Raw genomic sequence first — 21,012 nt, 5'->3', positions numbered from 1 at the left:
ATATCTTTCATAAAGCTACTGATCCCCACGGTAATCTTGACTATACCTTTTCCTGCCCTATCTACAGTAAAAATGATATTCCCTTTTCTCCGTTTCATCACCACATCTGTTCACAGGAAGCAGCTTTCTGTTCTAGGACATCAGGTAAGGCCACCATCACACATCTGCTTTCCAAAGGGATTGCTCTCTCTCCATGATTCCCTTGCCAATTCATCCCTCCCCAATAATCTCCTCCACCCTACCCCCCGGCACATACTCCTGCCCATACACCTCTTCCGTCACCTCCATCCAGTTCCCAAACTGTCTTTACAGGTGAGGCAAAACTTCACCTGTGCATCTGCTGGAGTTGTCTGTTCTGTCCAAAGTTCCCAATGTGGCCTACTTTATACTGTTGAGATCCTCTGCAAGTTAGGTGACCGCTTTGTCCAGCATGTCCTCTTTATCTACCACAAGTGGGACTTAACTGTGACACAATATTTTCATTCCAATTCACAATCCCATTATGACATTTCAGTCCATGGTCTCCTCTTCTGCCGAGATAAGGCCACCCTCAGGGTAGAGGTGGAACACCTTGTATTTCCTATGGGTACCCTCAGGCCTGATGGCATGCATATCAATTTCTCCTTCTGGTAAACAAATTCAGCCATCCCTTCCTCTATTCCCTGCTCTGACCTTTTCAATTATTCTCACTTACCGATTATTTCCCGCTGGGTCCCCTCCTCCTGCTGTTTCTCCTTTAGTCCACACTCCTCTCCTCTCAGATTCTTTCTTCTTTGGCCCTAGACCTTGCTTACTCACTTGGCTTTACCAATCACCTTCCAACTAGCCTTCTTATTCTGGAATATTCCCCCCTCCTTCTCATTCCTGAAGATGGGTCTCATCCCAAGATTTCGACTATCTATTCATTTCCCTAGATGCTGCCTGACCTGCTGAGATCCTTCAATATTTTCTGTATGTTTCCAGCATCTGCAGACTGTCTCGTGTTTACAAAATCAGGTCCCTGATTTTGTCATCCTAGTTAGAAGAGGCTAGATGTTTGGAATGTTGCATCAAAGATGACTTGACATGTTTGTGTTAACAGTTTGTACTTCCATGGTGTGCCCGTGGAGTCATTGCCAATCAAGTGGGCTGCTCAGTCCTTTTGCTTTAAATCATTTGGCTGTTGTGTGAGCTGCGTTTGTCCAGGCATGCTGTTTTACTGCTCAGCTCTCTGGAGTGAAAGTTGGAACCACAAATGTCTCAGATGGAAAGTCTGGAACAAGAGAGCCCTGCTGAAGGAGAAAGACTAAAATTCTCTCATTATAAATAGACAAAAATGGCATTCCAAATGAATTTCAATGTCCTGAATTCATCCAAGGTAATCAAGAACTTTAACTTCATTCCTCCTCTGTGCTCCTTTGGAGGTAGTGCAATCACTAAAGAGACACAACATTTTATTAAACAGGTTATACCATGTCTGCACTCATGCAAATACCATTGTCTGCAGATTGATGTACAGCAACGGTGCCAGTTCTATTTGCACACCCACATTTCCAGTGATATTCTTTCCCTAAACATCAGTTGACTGTCCAGGATAGAGATATGCAGCACATCATGCACTTTTTGTATTCATTGGGTCCTCCACTCTTCAGATATATGTTCAGGCAGACATACACAGGCTACATCAATCCCCACACTTGGCATTACTCCACTCTACCTCACCACAGAAACACAATCAAAAGTGAGATTTTCAGATGAGACAAACAGTCAGCAATTCAGTCCAAAACCCTTCAAGGCTGAAAAGCAAAAGGGAAGGAGCCAGAATAAGAAGGTGGTGGGGTGGAGTTGGGGGCGGAGGAGCACACGCTGGCAAGTAATAGGTGAAGATTCAAGACTGAAATTTATTTATCATGTGTACATCAGTGCATATAGTGCAGTATGTTGCCTGTGTTAACAACCAACACACCCACAGGTATGCTGGGAGCAGCCCGCAAGTGTCACCACGTTAGGATACTTCCATGAAACCAGGAGATGGTGAAGCTGAGTGGGTGGGGAGCGGGTTGAATTGAAAGGTGTGAGGAGATAAGTGGAAGAGCTAAAGGGCTTCAGAAGAAGGTATCTGATCAGAGCAGAGACAAGACCATGGGAGGAGGAGGAGGGGCACCAGAGGGACGTGATGAGCAGATGAAGAGAAAAGAGATGAGCAGTGAGCTTGAATGTGGAATGGAAAAAGAAAGAAGAAAAAGCTGAGAGATATTATGGCTCAGAAAACTTGATGTTCATGTTGTCAGGTTGGAAGCCAGCATATATAATATGGAGGTTTTGCTCCTCCAACCCAAGAGTGGCCTTATCATGCCGGTAGAAGATGACATGGACCAAAATGTTGGACTGGACAGCCATCTGGAAAGACCACTTTTTGAATGTGCTTGACTAAGTTGACCAGAATCCTCACTGGGTCTCACCAATGAGACATTTTACCTTGAATAACACCATGGATTATCATGAGGGTATAGGCATTGGGGCAGGTGTCACACTAGTCCCGCTTGTAAGACTAAGTTCAGGAGGGGGATCAGAGGGAGAGAAGAGTGGAAAAGGAGTCACATAGAGAGATATCCCTACGGAAAGTGTTTAGGGGGAGGGGTTGGTGGATAGGAGGGATAGATGTGTTCAGTGGTATAATCCTGTTGCAGGTGGTGGAAATTAGAGATTTATGTGCAAGATGCAGAGTATAGTAGGGCAGTAGGTAAGGACAAAAGTAACTCTATAACTACTATGGTAGCAGAGAGATGGGGGAGGGTGAAGTGTAGGATATGAAGGAGATGCTGGTGAGAGCAGCATTGATGGTAGAGGAAGGGAAACACTATACCTTGCAGAAGGAGGACATCCTTTAGATCAGTTTTTCATTGAGCCAACCAAGGAATCAGTTTACTAGATTGGGTGTTATATAATGAACCAGAGGTGATTAGAGAGCTTAAGGTAAAGGACCCCTCAGGAGACAGTGATCACAATATGACTGAGGTCAGCATGAAATTTGATGGCCAGAAAGTAAAGTCTGACTTAACAGTATTTCAGTGGAGTTAAGGAAATAGGATTGTTATGAGAGCAGATTTGGCCAAAGTAAATTGGAAGGAGAGGCTGACAGGGATAATTGCAGAGCAGCAATGGCTTGAATTTCTGGGGAAAATGACGAAGGTGCAGGATAGATGTAATCCACAAACAAAGAAATACTCAAATAGCAAACTAGTACAACTGTGGCTGACAAGGGAAGTCAAAGCTAACATAAAAGCAAGAGAGAGGGCATACAACAAAGCAAAAATTAGTGGGAATATGGAGGATTGGGAAGATTTATAAAACCTACAGAAATCACCTGAAAGAATCATTAGGAGGGAAAATAGGAAATATGAAAGCAAGTGTGCAAATAATATCAAGGTGGGTAGAATAAGCTTTTTTCAAGTATATACACAAATCTAAGTGATGACAGTGGACACAAGACTGCTAGAAATGAGGCTGGAGAACTAATAACAAGGGACATGGAGATGGCAGGTGAACTAAATGACTATTTTGCATCAGTCTTTGCTGTGGAAGACACTAGCAGAGTGTCAGGTGTTGAAGTGTGTGAAGGAAGAGAAGTAAGTGCAGCTACTATTACAAGGGAGACAGTACTCAAAAAGCTGTTAGTCCTAGTATATAAGTCACCCAGAGCAGATGAACTGAACCCTATGTTTCTGAAAGAGGTAGCATTTGAGATTGAAGAGGCATTAGTAATGGCCTTTCAAGAATAATTTGATTCTGGAATGGTTCCGGAGGACTGGAAAATTTCAAATGTCACTCCACTGTTTAAGAAAGGAGGGAGGCAGCAGAATGGAAAAAATAGACGAGTTAGCTTGACTTAGTGGTTGGGAAGATGTAAGAGTGAATTGCTAAGTAGGACAAAGTCAGCAAGGTTTCCTAAAGGAACATCTTGCCTGACGAACATCTTGGAATTCTTTGAGGGGACTACAAGTAGGAGCAAGGGTGGATAGTAGTTCTGAGGGTGGATAATTCTCCTGGACGTGATGAATGCACCCTCAGGTTTTGAAGGAAGTAGTTGGAGAGATTGCAAAGGCATTCTCGATGATCTTTCAAGAATCGATAGATTCTGGCATTGTACCAAATGACTGGAAAATTGCAAATGTTACTCTGTTATTTAAGAAGGGTGGGAGGCAGCAGAAAGAAAACTATAGACCTGTTAGCCTGACATCAGTGGTTGGGAAGTGTCACATGACCAGCAACAATGAATATAGAATTGAGTCAGGTTTTAAAAAACAAACATAAACATTTATGAAACTCTGGTCAACAATAGCGAAAAGAATTCAAACGACTAACTTAACCGGAAGTTAACTGCTATACGGCAACTCTGGAACAGTTCTTAAAGTGGTAAATTCAAACACAGTTCTTAAAGTGGTAAATTCAAAGGTCCAAGTGATTTACACAGTCAATAAGGAGAGACTTCTCTGGAAACGCATTTCTTCGAAGACGTGACGTTACATGACATCATCTTACTCGTAAACACTAACGGATTATGATCGGTGTAAACTAATGAGTGGTTTCTGAGTCTTACCAGCATACACATCAAAATGTTGTAAAGCCAAAACAAGAGATAATTCCTTTTCTATGGTTGAATAATTTCTTTGATGCAAATTAAATTTCTCAGAAAAGTAAGCTACTGGCCGATCAACCTCATCATCCTCATCCCTTTGAAGTAACACTGCTCCTGCAGCCTCATCACTAGCAGCTACAGCTAATGAAAATGGTTTTTCAAAGTCAGTTGACCTGAGCACAGGTTGATGAATAGCATAGATTTCAATTTATCAAATGCCTCCTGACAAGACTCTGTCCAAACAAACTTTGCACTTTTCTTCAAGAGATTAGTTAATGGAAGGGCATGTCAGCAAAATTCTTACAAAATTTACAGTAGTATCCTACCATCCCTAAGAATTTTCTGAGAGACCTTTTACCAGGAGGGAAAATGTGAGTTCTATTTAGAAAAACAGAAACATAGAAGACCTACAACAAAATACAGGCCCCTCAGCCCACAATGCTGTGCCAAACATGTACATACTTTAGAAATTACCTAGGTTTAGCCATAGCCCTCTATGAATCTAAGCTCCATGTACCTGTCCAGGAGTCTCTTAAAAGACCCTATCGTATCTGCCTCCACCACCATCACCAGCAGCCTATTCCACGCATTCACCACTCTCTGCATAAAAAAATTACCCCTGACATCTCCTCTGTACATACTTCCAAGCAACTTAAAACTGTGGCCTCTCGTGTTAGTCATTTCAGCCCTGCGAAAAAGCCTCTGACTATCCACGAGATCAATGCCTCTCATCATCTTATACACCTCTATCAAGTCACCTCTCAGCCTTTGTCCTCCAAGGAGAAAAGGCCAACTTCACTCAACCTATTCTTATAAGGCATGCTCCCCAATCCTGGCAACATCCTTGTAAATCTCCTCTGCACCCTTTCTATGGTTTCCAACCCTTCCTGGAGTAAGCCAACCAGAACTGAGCACAGTACTCTAAATGGGGTCTGTCCAGGGTCCTATGTAGCTGCAACATTACTTCTCAGCTCCTAAACTAAATCCCATGGTTGATGAAGGCCAATGCACCATATGCCTTCTTAACCACAGAGTCCACCTGTGTAGCAGCTTTGAGTGTCCTATGGACTCGGACCCCTAGATGCCTCTGATCCTCCACACTGCCAAGAGTCTTACCATTAATACTATATTCTGCCATCATATTTGACCAACCAAAATGAACCATGTCACATTTATCTGGGTTGAGCTCCCTCTGCCATTTCTTAGACCAGTTTTGCATCCTATCGATATCCCGCTGTAATCTCTGACAGCCCTCCACACTATTCACAACACCCCCAACTTTTATGTTATCAGCAAATTTACTAACCCATTCCTCTACTTCCTCATCAAGGTCATTTATAAAAATAATGAAGAGAAGAGGTCCCAGAGCAGATCCCTGAGGCACACCACTGGTCACTGACATCCATGCAGAATATGACCCATCTACAACCATTCTTTGTCATCTTTGGGAAAGCCAATTCTGTATCTACAAAGCAATGTCCCCTTAGAATCCATGCCTCCTTAATTTTCTCAATAAGCCTTGCATGGGGTACCTTATCAAATGTCATGCTGAAATCTATATACACTACATCTACTGCTTTAACTTCACCCGTGTGCTTAGTCACACCCTCAAAATATTCTATCAGGCTCATAAGGCACGACCTTTCTTTGACAAAGCCATGCGGACTATTCCTAATCAGATTATGCCTCTCCAAATGTTCATAAATCCTGGTTTTCAGGAACTTATCCATCAACTTACCAACCACTGAAGTACGACTCACTGGACTATCTCTACCCCCTTTCTTGAATAAAGGAACAACATCTGCTACCCTTCACTCCTCCAGAACCTCTCCCATCACCATTGATGATGCAAAGATCATTGCCAGAGGCTCAGCAATCTCCTCCTTCACCTCCCGCAGTACCCTGGGGTACATCTCATCCGATCCCAGTGACTTATCCAACTATGATGCTTTCCAAAACTCCAGCACATCCTCTTTCTTAATATCTATATGCTCAAGCTTTTCAGTCCGCTGCAAGTCATCCCTAAGATCCTTTTCCATAGTGAATACTGAAGCAAAGTATTCATTAAGTACCTCCGCTATCTCCTCCATTTCCATGCACACTTTTCCACTGTCACACTTGATTGGTCCTATTCTCCGACATCTTATCCTCTTGCTCTTCACACACTTGTAGAATGCCTTGGGGTATTTCTTAATCCTGCCTGCCAAGGCCTTCTCACAGCCCCTTCTGGCTCTCCTAATTTCATTCTTATGCTCCTTCCTGCTAACCTTATCTTCTAGATCTCTTTCATTACCTAGTTTTTGAACCTTTCATAAGTTTTCTTTTCTTCATGACTAGATTTACAACAGCTTTTGCACACCATGGTTCCTGTACCCTACCATCTTTTCCCTGTCCCATTGGAATGTACCTATGCAGAATGCCACACAAATAGGACAAAAGGGCACTCCGTATGTCCTCAGTAAGTTAATCTGGAATTTTATCATTATCCCTTTCTCTAGGGATCCACTTACTATCTCCAGCATTGTCTGTGTTTAATTGCTCTTTTCTCCAGATTTAGTTATGTTGTCCACATTTGCTCTAAAATGGTAATAAATTGCAGAGCTGAGTACTGTGGGAAAAACTCAGACTGTGAGCAGGTTAATGACAAGTAACTGCCTCATGAGTTAGTTACACTTCCTATCACTGTGGTCATTGACTGATTCAACATCAGTTCATGCACTGGATTTAACTTATTTTTGAGGATGCCGCATACCTGGGTCATTTCCCATACAGAAGTTTGGATCTGCATGGAATCTGCTTGGATGGAGGTGCAGCTGATTCTGCAGCATGGGTTTAATGTGCTACATCTAGGTGGTGTCCCTTTCCTTAACCTTTGATGTAAGTAGTGATATCAATAACTCTTGAAATTATGAGAGTGTGTTGTCTCAGTTCCAAATGGTGAGATCCACTCAGCACTTCTCACTGAACAAAACTGCAAACACTTTAGCTTTTTGTTATTTTTGGTTGTGTCAGGTCAACATTGGGATAACTTGGTTCTTGCATTCTATTCCTCCTCTTGTTTTTGCTTTCAGTATAAATTACTGTTCATGATCAGATGTGGCATAGGACCCATTTTCATCTGATCTATTGGTTGTGAAATAGTTTTTTGAGAGCTGTTTTCTGTTTATAATACTTGCAGCATTGACTAATCATGTATGCCCAATGCTTCTCGCAGCATGACTTTCTGCACGCCTTATTGTATCAGCATTAACGTTAACCCTCTGTCTTCATGGTATTGATATTGAGCAGAATCACCAGGCATGACATCACATATCGATGTGGTCAACAGACCACTGCTGCTTGTGATCAATAGTACTTCATGTATAGTCAAATTTCACCTGCCACATCTGGGCATATTCCATTTGGCGCATTATCGTGTTGCAGGATATTGTATGATGGAAGCAGTCTTTGGTGTAAAGACAGGACTTTAAACTGTGTGGGACAAACAGAATGGCTGCCACTCAGTTCCAGTAGCTCGAGTTCAATCATGACCTCTGATTCTGTCTCTGTTCAGCTTGTACCTACTCCCTGTGACTGTGTAGGTTTCAACCAACATCCCCAAAAGCAGATAGATTGTTGGGCTTTAATAAAGTGTATGAAGGATAAAATAAGACAATAAATTTGGACAAATGGTTGCTTATGGTTGGTACAGATTCAATGGGTTAACATTCATTTTCTGAGCTTTATGACTCTACAACTCAATGGCCATAATGAATTTATGGATTGTGTGGTGATCACTCCTTCCAAGGCTGCTGAGGTCAGGGGGGGTTCACGCCTCATGATAGTTTCTTTTGTCCCACAGAGCAAGTTCAGTGGCTGTGTTGTTCAGAGCTCCAACATGTGCTACCACAACACACCTGATTGGGATCCCCACCCAGAGGACAGTCTGTGACTTTTTTGCTATGTTATGTGTGTCTACCAGGTCCTGTTTGATATGGAGCTCACTGTTTCCTGAGTTGAGGGAGTGGAGTGCACAATCATCATGAGGAGTTCCCTTTTCCACATACAACCTGATGCCTTGAGACTCTGAAGTCATAATTAAAGATTTCCAGAGCTAAGTCCTGTCATCTGTACCACATTCTCTGTCAGTCTGTCCTCTTGAGTGACATGACACCTCTGTGAACTGTGTTGGAATTGTCTAGCTTGTTGTCTATAGGTTCACTGAGAGGTTGACAGCTCTCCCAATATGGAGACAGTTCTCTTCCTTCCGCTGATGAATTGGTGCATTCTATGTTAATAACATTTGAAGGAAATGCTGACACAAAGGCTCATGATGGGTGGTTCCTCGATATCCATCACCTGTAGTGTCTTGCTAACCCAGCCAGCAGTGTTCTAAAAGACATAGCTGCCACGCTTGGTGGGTAATGGGTCAGCGGCATAACCATGACTTAAGCAATCTATTCCTTCTCCCTTTTATATAATACGTCAGCAGTGTAATCTAAACAGGGCAAGTTTACCTTGTTATATACCCCTAGGGTTCATTTTTCCTGTGGACTGTCACTTTAAAACGCTAAGAGAATGAGACTGACTTTTGGGACACTGTTGGATTTCTGCTGACTACAGAATTGCTTGGTTACTATGGTGAGAGAGGTGAAGTTGTTTGATGGACAATGAATGTTTATGGTTTCTTGCGGCTTGTTTTGAATAAACAAGGTCAGAAGATCCTCTTACAGTCACACGGCGACACACACAGTTCAGAGTCAAGATGGTTTTAATCAATGAAAGACACCAGTGAGTGAGGTCACTGCTTTAAACTTTCAGTAGCCCAAAAGGGGTGAGTTGAGATCGATCCAGAGTATTGATAAACGACTCTCACAAAGTACTGCAACTAGAAGAAGTTTGCAGAGAAAGAGGAGGGGAGAGAAAGGTTTGAAACAGAAGAAACCTAGTGATACAGAGATCACTGTTTGGACTCTCTTTCAAGTAGCCCGTAAGTGTGAGTTTGATTCCATTCAAATACAAAAGTGTGATTGTCACATAGTTACTCCATAGGAGTGGGTTCTGTGGTGAGGGGAGCCCTTTGTGAATACGTGTGTGTTTACCCTTTGCCTGGGTGTGGTAGTTCACTGAAGAAGGGCCCCACCCCCCCCCCCCATGGCAAATCACTGTTGGAGTTATTTCGTATGTCGTGGAACTGGATAAGTGGCTATCATGTTGTGTGGTTGGGGTAACCTTGTGGAAACTACCAGTGTGTCTATCCTTGCCTGAGTGGTAGTTTTCCCTGGAAGAGGGTCCCCTTTGTGATAAGCTATCGTTGGTGATAATCCATACATGGATTCTGTTTGACTATCCTGTGGCCACCACTTTGGGATGTCCCGTAGCTGAATCCGGGTGTGGTACCACTTGTGTTGAAAAGATATTCGTTGAAGATCACTGTCAGTGATACTTCATGTGTGGAGTGGAACAACTTCGGAGATAAAACCTACTGTTATTGTTATTTTGTATTGCTGTCATGGAATCTGTGGAATATCGACATAATTGCCTTCTCACAACATTTGCCTTTGGATTACAAATATTTTGCATTAATTAACCTGAGGATTGAACTGAACTTTCTTACATACCATCGTAAGACTGTAACCCTTGCCACCTGAGCTTGAATAAGTTTGGGGACTCTATTCTTTTACACAACTGCCTCTATCAGAGTTGTTGGTCACATCCATCCAACAGATAGTCTGCTCTTCAGGTGTCTATGCCACTACTGAAGGGTTTGCAAGATATGTATACACTGTCTGACTATCTGCCCCTCTGGACATACTTGGTCCACACCAATGCTGATCCTTTCTCTGCTGCCTCAGCTACAGCCCTGCTGGTTGACTTGATCTCTCTTCTAGCGAAGCCAAGGTCACGCAGCCACTTCTGGAGAGTGAACGCAGTAAGCCCACGGCAGCCTACTTTGAATGGATAGCATGAGACCTTCCACCCTCTGTCTCTGCACTCCGATCTTAACTCTGCATACTTGGTTAACTTGCGCTCATGGGCTTCATCGATGTTGTCTTCCCAGGGGACTGTGAGTTCAACAATAACCACTCCTCTACTGATGTCAGACCATACGATTATATCTGGACGCAATGTTGTGAAAGCTATTTGCTCCGGGAAACTGCCTTTCCCGTCCAGGTCAGCCTTGACACACCAATCATTGGCTGGAGAAAGTATGCTTGAATGTGAGCCTGTGCTGTACACCCTTGACTTGGAGCCTTCTTTCACAAATAATATGCGATGTTCTGTGCAGCATGGGGCATGAGATAAGTTGTACTGCAGTACCCTCTGCTTAACCGCTTCTGTTACTATATATGTATGTGTATGTGTGTATATATATGTATAAAAATATACACACACATATACATACGTAACACTGCTAACTCTTGGTTTACCTGGTTTAAGTTACTATATTACGTAGTTGCTAATAAAACAGTGATTATTAACAGCAAAACCAGACTCCAGGTGTGTTCTATTGCTGCTGACACTTTTACAGGATTGCATGTACGTAACAACCTCTTGAGAGAAGAGCCAAAAGGCAACTATACTGACTTCTGCTATTTCCATTCATCTGCTCAAGATGATTACAAGGACTCCTTGAATAATCTTCAGTGTCATGTTGAGTCACAGTTTGCAAGGAAGACACTGACACTCATTGGCATGGCATGCTGTGATATTTTCACAGGAGAATACTAAACTCAATTTCAAAATCAGATGAGATACTTTTGTCTCACTACATGTTTTCTCTTTACACAAATGCCCCTGCCAACTGTTTCTGTAAGGTGGCACCGTTTCATCTCCTTATGACACGAATGGATTCCCAACAGATTGGGTAAGAACAGATCGTCGTGAACCAGCACGCTAAATACTCAGAGTTGTGAAATGACCATCTGATTAGTCATAGAAGCAGCAGTTTATAGTGCCAGTAATTAAATCGTATGGTTGGCATTTAGAAAAACAAGGAAGATTTCTCTGGGGTATTTGCAGTCGAGAAAAGATGATGCACATAACAGAAATAAATCACTTCAATCTGAATGAACTTTTATGAAAAAGAACACAATGATTAAAACCTGATTTGTTTCCTCTAATACGGGAAGAGTCTGATCTGCAGGACTCTCAGCCTTATGAAATGTCAGTATTGTATATGTTTGTGTGGAACTTTGTTTTTGTTACTCTTGGCAATCTGAAGGCATTGATGGATCTATCTCCACATTTAACCTTTACACAGAGCAGCCTCAAAAGAATAAAGCTTTAGAGAATTCCCGACATTTCTGTGGTGAGTGCATGTCATCTGTGTTTTATTAATGGAGGAAACTTTAGGAAAAAATAAAATACTGCACACTGGTAATTATACAGAATATGTCACAGCAAGCAACGATTTACTCATTTTGTGGACATAAGATGAAAGGTTTGAGCTACGTCTTACTGTCGCAACTGCATTGAACCAACTGGAAGTGGAACACACATGATTATAACAAGAACATATTGAATTGTATACTTTTCTTTGTGGTGGTCCAACATTTAGTGCAGAGCACAGCAGGAATTATAAAATAATCAAGAGGATAGGATACCTTGTGTGGCCTTGGTTTTCGTGGCTGTCAGATTTAAGTCTCAACTATCTTTTTTTATTCTTCTTAAACACACACCAATCTTCAAGATCGGCAACTGGATTGTCTGCCTGGGTCTGTATAGTTTTTGCAGATGGTCAGGGATTTTTTTTTGTCTGAGAAGTCAGGATGTTAAGTCAAGTCACATGAGAGATTACACCAATGCTAGAAGCAGATAAAGATGCATCAGGAATGAAGGCCATCTCAGAAACTGTATGGTCTGCAGGAGGAAAGGAGGATAGAGATAAGATGTGCATTGATGATGTCTTAGCAACAGAATAAATGAGACGACCAACAGATTGGAATAGAAACAATGTTCCCTCATTTCATAAATTAGTAAGGTGAAAACTAACACTGCGCTCTGATCATTGCACTTTCATGGCCAATGAAATGCTCTTGATTCCAACAAAAGAGCAACCTGTAAATGATGCTACTGGGTCATTGTTCCTCTCAATGTTTCTTCAATGTTCCATCTTTTTGCTGAACTTTAAAATTGATTCCTTAGTCTTCTGTAATCCATGATTTTGGAGATTAGTCCCTGTGCTTCTCCCAGTATTCACCTACATCCTGAAATCCTTTGTCTTAAGCTTTACATATGAGTCCTTCAGTAGGAAGTGAGTGTGACAAACTGACGATCTGACCAAATAACCAGTTTTCACTCAGTGCATCTGAAAACCATACTCCATCTCACCAAAGCTGACAAATTTGCAGCCCCTAATATACTGCCTTGTTCTATGATACCAAGGCTACACAATGCAGCCCAATGCTGGGCAGGTACTTATAATAAAGAAACACTGCTCCTTAATAGTTCTGTAAATCTTTTTTTTGCAAGTATAATGAGCAATGGAGAAAGCAAAGGTTGACAGTATGGTTGATATATTTTGTATTTCACAATAGCACAGAAAATAGTATCTTTTTTCAGTATTAACTCTTATGGTCATAATTTTGAAATGAAAATGCAGGCACATTAAACGTATGCTAATACTTGTGAAACCCCGCTGGTTTCCTTGGCTGCGTAAGTCTAGGGAAGAAGCGCTCCGGTCCCGCCAAACACGTGAGATTGAGACGGCTCTCCCACTGCAATCCCCGGTTTGCATAGATGCTGTGTTATGTGCTGCCCTGTGCCAAGAAACAACAGATAGGACACTCTCTACGACGAAAGGAATCATATTTATGAATCTTACTTAAGGGTTAGTAAAGAAAAGAAAGAAACAAACAAAAAGAGCCCAGTATAATTAAACAATCAAATGTGCACAAGTTGGAGTTCATCTTGAACTTCTCTGTCACTCACGCACTGGGCTCTCTGACTGCGTGAAAGCACACAGCACCTTCCGAATGCCGCTCGTAATCCATCTCGAAAAAATAGGACTCCCATCGGGTCGTACCCTATGACCGGTTCTCCCCATTGTCTTCCCTCTTTATATCCCGCTGAACAAAAGCCCCAAGTCCAACCTCTCCCCAGTTCCACCATCTGAACTGGATGGCACACATTCCTCATCATCCCTTAACTTCAACAATAACCCAAACAGGCTGAAAGCAGAACAGACTGCTCTTACAGAACTGCTAAATGAAATACCTGCAGCACAACAGTAAAGGAGTGAACCAGGGCATTGCACTTGTCTTGTGTGCATTATCCCAATTGAAAATAAGATTGCTTAATGGAAGGAGGGAGGAGAAGATGGCGGCACAACGCAGCGCGCGCAGCCCTTCCGAATGAATATCGATATGCGTAACTAGGGGCCGTGCATCCACCTGGATTTGATGGGGGACAGCTGTGAAGTGCAGAGGAACATCTGGAGAAACCTCTGAAATGCCTGCTTCGCTGCCGCTGCTACTGTTCGATCCAGAACCTCCGGAGACGAAGGCCCCAAATCCTCGGCTTTGTGTATCGCTTGTTGCCGGGGCCTGGGTCGAAACGCTCGGCAGAGATGGTGCTCGGTGCATCGGTGTCGGAGAGCTGGTTGGAGGCTCGGAGTTTTTCGGACGGACTCAGAGTCGGACTGTGGGCAGATGCTTCCGGGATGCTGCATCAGCAAGTTTGCGGCGCTGGAGGTTTACCCGTTTGCATGAGATGATGGGACTTTTGACAGCCTCTGAGATTTTTACTGTGTCATAGTCTGTTCTTATCAAATTATGGTATTGCTTTGCACTGTTGTAAATATATGTTATAATTATGTGGTTTTTGTTAGTTTTTAAGTCAGTTTGTCATGTGTTTTCGTGATCTCATTCTGGAAATACATTTTTATCATTTCTTAATGCACGCATTACTAAATGACAATAAAAGGGGACTGCGTGTCCTCATAATCATAATGAAGTCACCATGTTTACTCAAGAAGCTGATGCCTGAAACAAATTCTGTTTAACTCATACAGTACCTCATCTTTTGGATTGTGTAATAAAAAGTACTTGTTGTTAACATAATTAATAAAAGGATGGAAAACACTGCAGTACCTGAATTAAACCCAGAATAACAACTTATTAACTCAATGTAAAGATGACAGTACATTATCATGTTATCTTCATGGACCGGCCAACTCTGTATCTCAGATAAAATTGACTATTCCTATCCCATGGAGTGCATGGGTTTTCTCCGGGTCCTGCAGTTTCCTCCCACAGTCCAAAGATGCACGGCATAGATTAATTAGGCATTTTACATTGTCCTGTGATGAGCTTAGGGCTAAAATTGGGGATGTCGGGGATTGCTGGGCAGTGAGACTCGAAGGGCTGGATATGCCTTTTCTGTGCTGTATCTCTAAATTTAAAAAAATATAAATCTTAGAGCTCCAGTTACGAACTTCAGAAGATTGAGGCACATCATGTCCAATTACATTTTGTTGAAAGGCAGTATAGCATGTGCAGTGGTTACTTACTGATTCAGCAAGGAGTTAAACACACTGAAGATTATTCCAGCTGGTCAATAAATGTCCTCGGAATTTCTTAGAGCACCATCTCCATGAGCAAGCCATTCAGAGTTATAGATTCATTTGTCATTGAAACAGACCCTTTGGCCCACTAAGTCCATGCAAATCAACAAGCACCCAAGCCCTACACTAATCCCATATTTTACTTCCATCATTCCTTTTCACTTAACCATTAGAGACAACTTACAGTGGGCTAATGAACCTACACATCTTTGATGGACTAAGGAGGTCAAAGGGCATATTTCAACAGCATATGACTCCATAACCCTGAATAGTTTGTTCGTTCAGATGGTGCATTATGAACCTCAGAGGACATTTGTTAGCAATCTGGAGTAGCTCTTCAGTGTGTTTAACTTCTTGCTGATTCAGTAACTGACCTCTGCATATGTGGGAAGAGACCAGAACACCCAGTGAAAACCAACAAGTTGACAGAGGGAATATGTAAGCTACACATAGAGAACTGCAGAGATCAGAGTTGACTAGGATTGCTGGAGATGTGAAGCACCAGCTCTGCTATCAGTACCCATGTGAGAAACAGCTTTCCAGAATTCTTCAGGACAACAAATGCTTAAAATGGTATCTTATCCTTCTCATACATGTTTTACTCTTTACATGCAGATGCAATTTAATGTGGATAAATGTGAAGTTATCCACTTTGGTGGCAAAAATAGGAAAACAGATTATTATCTGAATGGTGGCCGATTAGGAAAAGGGGAGGTGCAACGAGACCTGGGTGTCATTATACACCAGTCATTGAAAGTGGGCATGCAGGTACAGCAGGCGGTGAAAAAGGCGAACGGTATGCTGGCATTTATAGCGAGAGGATTCGAGTACAGGAGCAGGGAGGTACTACTGCAGTTGTACAAGGCCTTGGTGAGACCACACCTGGAGTATTGTGTGCAGTTTTGGTCCCCTAATCTGAGGAAAGACATCTTTGCCATAGAGGGAGTACAAAGAAGGTTCACCAGATTGATTCCTGGGATGGCAGGTCTTTCATATGAAGAAAGACTGGATGAACTGGGCTTGTACTCGTTGGAATTTAGAAGATTGAGGGGGGATCTGATTGAAACGTATAAGATCCTAAAGGGATTGGACAGGCTAGATGCAGGAAGATTGTTCCCGATGTTGGGGAGGTCTAGAACGAGGGGTCACAGTTTGAGGATAGAGGGGAAGCCTTTTAGGACCGAGGTTAGGAAAAACTTCTTCACACAGAGAGTGGTGAATCTGTGGAATTCTCTGCCACAGCAAACTGTTGAGGCCAGTTCATTAGCTATGTTTAAAAGGAAGTTAGATATGGCCCTTGTGGCTACAGGGGTCAGGGGGTATGGAGGGAAGGCTGGGTTCTGAGTTGGATGATCAGCCATGATCATAATAAATGGCGGTGCAGGCTCGAAGGGCCGAATGGCCTACTCCTGCACCTATTTTCTATGTTTCTATGTTTCTATAACTTCAATATTTTAATTTTAGATTTAAATGTCAAATTTACTGTCATATACACAGATACAACTGCAATCAGAATCTTACTTGCAGCAGCATCATATGCACATAGAAAGAGAGCAAATACAAAAAAAATTGCATTTGTTAACACCTTCAGTGAAGTAAAACTTCTGTCAGTTTCTTGCTAATACTGCCTGACAAAAAGAATAACAAAATCTAATGGACAGATGACCAACGTCTTCTCAAAAGGTTTAAAGGAAATGACAACAGGGAAAGAGAGTGGGGTGGCTAATGGTTGCCAAATTGCAAAACCACTCTGTGTCTCAAGTGAGCCTTGCAGTAACTGAGCCAGAAGGGAAGGGAGCCAGTGAATTAGCCAGAGAAACAACATTTTAGCAATATTATAGTATAAATGTTCTAAATTAATATGCTTGTTTTCATGGTGGAAAAGTAATGGAAAACTGATCCAAGTGTGTGGAGAGTTGAACTTAGTTACATGGATAGAATGTCATTCCAGATGTGGTTATACAGAGAGTGACAAGCTAAAATTCTGTTAATGGCTAAAGGTTAATAAGGGAAATGGCATGCCAGATGTCTAGTGTGTTGTACACGCAAAGTGAAGTAATTTTACGCATCATTGCTCCCAATTATGGCTTTACACACAGATTGAGTCATTTAAGTACTTTGAAGAATTGTTAAAAGTATGAATTGTTCCAGTACATTCAGTTGATGAATGATGTATCTTGGCTCCAATTTTGACTTGCTTCACAAATATTGTCATATTCTGCTCTGATTTTTAGAAAGTCAGGAAATTTAACAAAGGGGCACCGCACATTATTGAAGACTCGCTTGGCATGATAGCGTGGCAGATATGTGCAATCACTGTATAGGGACCAGAGATCACCAACTGAGGTTCCATTTTCATCACAGTCTGTAAGGAGTTAGTACGTTCTCCACGCATCCACGCGGATATACTTTAGGTTTCCTCCCGCATTCCGAAGATGTACCGTACAGTTAGAGTTGGTGAGCGTGAGCGTGCTATGTTGGCACCAGAGGAGTGGCGACACTTGCAGGCTGCCCCCAGTGCAATCCTTGAACGGGGTTGATCATTGACATAAAAATGCATTTCACCGTATGTTTCGATGTACATATGACAAATAAAGCTAATCTACAAAAAAATCTTTAAACTCACTGTAGGCCAAAACTTTTTCTTGGAATTAAGCCAAGTGCTAACAGGAAGCTTACAAAAAGAAAAGGAGAACATAACAGGAAAATTTGCAGTGAACATTTTGAAGATCAATATCCATCAGAGATACATAATATGGAAAAAGTGAAGATGACATGACCTCAAATCCATGATAAAATACAGAAACCACCTTTGGAAATAGAGATCCTACTTTGAACATAGCTTCCTCTGCATCTTGGGAAATAGACACTCTGTTTGGGATGTAGCAATAAACACCTGCAGGATTCAAGGCTATCTACTTAACTCCCTGCTTTACTCAGTTTACACCTTTACACCAATAACTCTGAGGCTAAGTACAACTCCAGTGCCATACTTAAGTTTGTTGATGATATCACTATCATTGGCCCAAATAAAGGTGGAAACAAACGAGCATCTAAGAGGGAGATTGCAAAACTGGCTGAGTGGTGCCACAAGCACAACCTCTCACTCAAAGTCAGCAAGACCAAGGTGCTGATTATTGACTACTGGACGGGAAATCCATAGGTTCCTGAGCCAATCCTCAGCAGATCAGAGGTGGAGAGGCCCAAGAATTTTAGATTTCTCATTGTTATCATTTCAGAGGATCTGTCCTGGTTCCAACATGCAAGTGCCATGAAAAAAGAAAGCAAGGCAGCATCTCTACTTTCTTAAAAGTCTGCGTAGAATAAGCATATCATTTAAAACTTTGACAAACCTCTGAGCAGTGCAGAGTATATTAACTGGTTGCATTATAGCCTGGTACAGAAACACTATTGGCCTTGAATGGAAAAGTCAACAAGAAGTAAGGGATACTGCCCAGTCCATGACAGGTAAAATCCTCCGCACTATTGGCTATATCTACATAGAGTGCGATCACGTGAAAGTATCATCCATCAATAAGGACCCCCACCATCCAGGGCATGCTCTCTTCTCACTGCTGAAATCAGGAAGGAGGTACAGGAGCCTCAGGAAACACACCACCAGGATCAAGAACAGTTATTACCCTTCAACAATTGTACTCTTTAACCAGAGAGGAAAACTTTACTCACCCTCACACTGAACTGTTCCCACAACCTATGGACTTCTTTTCAAGCATTCTTCATCTTATGTTCTCGATATTCAGTGCTTATTTATTCATTATTATTTTATTAATGTTTAGTTTTGTTTCTTTGTATTTACAGTGAATGCCCACGAGAGAATGAATCTTAGAGTTGTACCTGCTGACATACATGTACTTTGATAGTAAATTTACTTGGAACTTCAAACAAGTGTGAGGTGTTGCATTTTGAAAAGACAAACCAAGATCAGACTTACAGAATACACGGTAGAGCACTGTGGTGCAAAGCTGGAGCTGAATGAAATGTTGTTGAGGTTAAATTTGGAGTATTGTATGTTGTCTGGTTACTTTTTTACAGGAAATACATGAATAAATCTGAAGGACTGTAGAGAAAATTTGAAAGGATGTTGCCAGGACTAGTCAATATGTGTTATAGGGCAAGGTTTAACAGCTTAGGATTTTATTCACTGAAGCACTGGGAAATAAGGGAAGATTTATAGATACAGGATAGTCAGCTTGTCTTTAGGAGGGGAAGGTCAGATCTCAAGTTCCAAATTGAGTTTGTTGAAGAGATGGCAAAACAAATTGAATAGAGAGACAGATGCATTGCATACAAAATTAGTAAGGTGATTGACAAGGTTTCCCATGGTAGGGTTATCCAGAAATCCATGAGGCATGGGATCCATGGAAACATAATTGTATGAAATCAGAATTGTGTGCCAACAGAAGACAGAAGGTGGTAGTAGAGAGAGCACGTTCTGCTTTGAGCTCTGTGGCTATCAGTGTTCCACTGGGATCTATTCTGAGACCTCTGCTCTTCAATAGTTTTTATAAACTACACACATGAGAAGGAAGAAGGGTGGTTTAGTAATTCTGCACATGACACAAAGGTTGGTTGTGTTCTGGATAGTGTAGAAGGTTGTTGAGGGTTACAATGCATCAATTGATAGGATCAAAGCCAGGCTGAGAAGCGGCAGATAAATTTCAACCCAGAAAGGTGTGAAATGTTTCACTTTGGAAAGTCAAATTTAAAGGTAGAATACAAGGTTAATGGGAGGATAATGAGCAGTGTGGACAAACATAGGAGAGGATAGTTTAAGTGGGCTAGGCCTTTCTCTTTGGAGCAGAAGAGTGTGACAGATGACTTGATAGAAGTAGGTGCACATGATGATGAGACATATAGATTAAGCTGGCAGCCAGAGATTTTTCCCAAGGCAGAAATGGATAATAAAAGGGGGCATAAGGAGGAAAATATTGGGACAATGTCAGAGGTAAGTCTTCTTTTGAAACTGAGAGTGGTGGGTGTGTGGAGCGCAATGTCACAGGTGCTAGCACAGGTAGATACATTAGGGATATTTAAGAGACTCATGGGCATGTGGATGGCAGAAAAATGGAGGGCTACAGGGGAGCTAAGGGTTAGTTTGATCTTATAGTAGGTTCAAAGGTCAGCACGACATTGTGGGCCAAGGGAACTGTACTGAGTTGTAATGTTTTCTGTTCCATGTTGTAGAGGCATACAAATTATGAGCAGAATAAAGGATAAATCCCCTTATGTTGGGTGAGACTAGAGTTACAGTTTCTCGGTTTAGGGTGAAATGTGAAATATTTAAGAAGAATCCTAGGGGTGAACAACTTCGCTCAGGAGATGAGTATGGAAACAAGTCGCAAACAGAAGAATTAGACACAAGTTCAATTGTAACATTGAAGAGAAGTTTGGATGTGTACATGGATGAGAGAATTATGCCATAGTATAATTATAGGTCGATGGGACTAGGCATTAGACCAGACTGGCAGGGAGTAGTAGGGCCAAAGAACCTGTTTCAGTGGCAGTGCCCTATACCATAACTTTTAAAAATTTGGCATCTGCCGTTGGAAGTGAATGCTCAGGTAACTCTAATGCACAAGTTTCAATGTTTTCAACATAACTATTTAGTTCTACAATCAGAGATCAGTTTATATTGAAATGTAATACATACATAGATTTCCCACATAATGTAAAATCTCCATTAAATTATTTTCTAATTTTAAAGCAGATTGAATTCCTCAAATTGAAACTTCTCTGGTTTCTCCCTTTCCAGGACGGTCTAAGTACCATACTCGCCTACCACGGGCATCATGTCAAATTCTAGCTCACAATGTACAACTTTTCTCCA

This window comes from Mobula hypostoma, chromosome 8 (genome assembly GCF_963921235.1).
Source record: "Mobula hypostoma chromosome 8, sMobHyp1.1, whole genome shotgun sequence".
Classification (NCBI taxonomy): Eukaryota; Metazoa; Chordata; class Chondrichthyes; order Myliobatiformes; family Myliobatidae; genus Mobula; species Mobula hypostoma.
The sequence above is the reverse complement of the archived record's forward strand: the minus strand, read 5'-3'. Positions refer to the sequence as shown.